Source organism: Pteropus alecto, unplaced genomic scaffold (assembly GCF_000325575.1).
Source record: "Pteropus alecto unplaced genomic scaffold, ASM32557v1 scaffold69, whole genome shotgun sequence".
NCBI lineage: Eukaryota > Metazoa > Chordata > Mammalia > Chiroptera > Pteropodidae > Pteropus > Pteropus alecto.
This window is the reverse complement of record NW_006494610.1, coordinates 1597343-1600677: the sequence shown is the minus strand read 5'-3', so window position 1 is coordinate 1600677 and position 3335 is coordinate 1597343.

Sequence of the window (3335 nt, the reverse complement as noted above, 5' to 3'; positions counted from 1 at the left end):
TTATAATGTACACCTGAAAATTATATAATTGTATTAACCAATGTTACCCCAATAAACTTAATTTAAAAAATAAAAATAAATAAATAAATAAAAATTAAGTGAATTTATTATAGGTAGCATATGCTTAGGTTTTATATTTTGAGTGTGAAAATTCTGTTTTAAATTGTAGTGTTCAGTTGGTTTTCATTTAGTAAACATTTTGATATGGTTAAATGAAAATCTAATTTGCCTTTTGTCCCATATTTTCTTCCTTCCTTTTCTGCTCTCTTTATTTTGATTTTTTGTAATAATCTACTTTATTTTCTCATTGGCTTTTATTTTATTTTTTTAATTTTATTTTATTAGTTTCAAGTATACGGTACATTGGTTAGGCATTTATATAGTTTATAAAACAACCACTCTAAATACTCATTCTCTCCTCTGGCTCTCTACATAGAAAATACATTAATGCTAACTGCATTCCCTATGCCGCACTCCCCATTCCCATATCCATCTATCAACTACTAATTTGTACTTTAATCCTTCACCCCATTATCTCAACTCCCTTCCCCTCTGGCCATCACCAGATTGTCCTCTATATTTGTGGGTCTGTTTTTGATTAGTTTGTTCTTTTTTTCCTTAAATTCTACATATAAGTGAAATCATTTGGTATTTATCTTTCTCTTGCTGACTTATTTCACTCAGCATAATAACCTCTAGGTCTATCCAGGTCGTTGCAAATGATAAGATTTCATTTTTTTTAATGGCTGAGTAATAGTACATTGTATATATGAACCATAACTTCTTTATTCAATTGTCTGTTGATAGGCATTTAGGTTGCTTCCATATTTTGGCTATTGTAAATTGAGCTGCCATGAATATAGAGGTGTTGTTGGCTTTTAAACTATTCCTCTTTGTTTTATTCGTAATAGTTGCTATAGATTTCCTAAAATTTACTTTTAGTTTATCACAGTGTACCTTCAAACACCAATCAAATACAGTATATGAACCTGACAACACTACGTTTTTATATCTTCCCACTTAACCTTGGTATCATCATGCATTTTACTTCTTTATATGCTAAAAGCTCTAGTATATATTGTTACTATCTTGTTTTAAACAATTATCTTTTATATTATTTAATCATATTTCATCATAAGAAGCATTGCATTTCAAATATACCCATATTTTTTCATTTTCCTTATCTTCATTTTTGTGTAAATTCAGATTTCTCTCTGGTATCACACTTCTACCTGATGAACTTTCTTTAACATTTCTCATTATTCAGGTCTCAGCAGTTGTTTGCTTGAAAATGTTTATTTCCCCTTCACTTTTGAAACATATCTTCACTTGGTATATAATTCTAGATTGATAGATTTTTTATTTTTCTTTTCTTTGTTTCTGGCTGGCATTTTGTCTCACAAGATTTCTATTGATATTGTTATCTTTGTTCTTTATTCACAGTATACCTTCAAGGTTTTCTCTTTATCTCCTGTTTTCAGCAATTTGACTTTTATATGTCTCATACAATTTCCTTTATATTTATCCTTTTTGGGTTTTCCTGAGCCTCATGACTTATAGTTTGTTGAATTTTATTAATTTTGAAATTTTGGGGGCTATAATCTCTTAAAATAGTTCTGTCCTGTTTTCACTCTCTTTACTTTCTAAGATACCAATTTACATGTGTTAGATAATTTGACAGTATCCCACTGTTTTGATAGCTCTATTCAGTTATCTGTTTTTCTTTGTGTCTTTCACTTTGGATAATTTATATTAAACTACTTTAAAGGTCACTGACTCTTCCTGGAACATGTCAATTTTCCACTAAGCATGTCAAAGGAACATTTCACCTCTATAAGCTTTCATTTCTTGAGTTTCTTATAGTTTCCATTTCTCTGATTAAATTCCCCAGATGGGGAATTTTATGCATATTGTACATATTTTTTATTATAGCTTTAAATATATCAATCATAGTAATTTTAAAATACCTGATATTTCAAATATCTAGGCTATCTAGGTCTGGCTATATGGATTGGTTTATCTCTTGACAATGGATTTTTTTTTTCTTGCATTTTTACGTCTCAAATTTTGGAATAAATTCTAGACATTGTGATTAAAAGAAAAGTCGATACTGAGTTAAAGAATACTGATATCCAGAAATAAGGCTATCTCTTCTCCTTAGTTCACCATTATGAAGGGTTGAGTTATTCAAGTCAGGAGTTGTTTTGAACGTATGTTTCATTTTTGCTATAGTTTCCTTCAGAGTAACACACTTCAAATTTCTCCAACAGTGAAACATTGCTACTCTGTGATTAGTGTAAGTTTTGAGATACAGGGATGTTTTTCTAACTGTTCCTGCTCAAACCCCAGCTTTCAATAAGCACAACATGTCTAACCCAAAGAAGTTCTCCATGCTCTTAATTTTCCCCCAGAGGTAAACTACTGTTGCTCTTTACTTGGTTCATGAGAAGGTTCATAGTGAGACTACAGGCATATTCTCAGTTCTGTGCTATCTTCATGCTTCCTCATACCTTGTGCACCTAAGCCCAAGAATGAAGTTTGCTCAGCATTCCTAACTTTCTTCCTTGTGAAGAGCTTTGGGCATAAGAGTTTCCTACTCTTTCTTCAGTGATTGCAGAAATCTGCATTGCATCAACAGAGAATCCTGGGTACATGGAGGTTTTCTGACATTTCCACAATAAAGTCCTTCGCTTACATTTATTCCCAAGTGAGAGAAGGAGAAAGAAAGAAAAGGAAGGTTTGCTGCCACTCTTCCAGCAAGAGTCATTTTTTACTTGTATGAGAGAAAGGTCTAAGACACTGAATAACTTCTGGCTAATCACCCAGTAACAACCAGTCACTATTTGCATGTCTGTTTCAGTAAGGTATGCCAATTCAGCCTCTTTTCTGTTCCTTTTTCTTCATGAGGTCCCATCAAAAAACTGTCAAATAGGTGCTAATTCCTATTGTGTCTGGCACTCAAATTGATTCTCAATTGTCAGACAGGATCACACTTAAGTTTTAAGGACTCCTTAAATTTTTACTTTTTTTTTCTTCTACTTGTTTTTATAACTTTCTCTTCCTTTCATTCTCTGTTTAATAGAAACACGGTTATAAGCTCCCTCTTCTCATGGGGTCTTACACTTTGAAAATCAATTCAACTTATTGTTTGTGTCTTTGGCTTGCTAATGAGCTTTAAAAGTATTTGATTACATGGGTTATCCAGATTTTACATTTAGTAGTATGGAATGTCTTGCAACATTCTATATCCTAACCACAGTGAAACTTTAAACACAGGTATATTTGGGATACGGTTTTTTTCTATTCTCAGCATAAAGATTAAAAAATATTTAAAT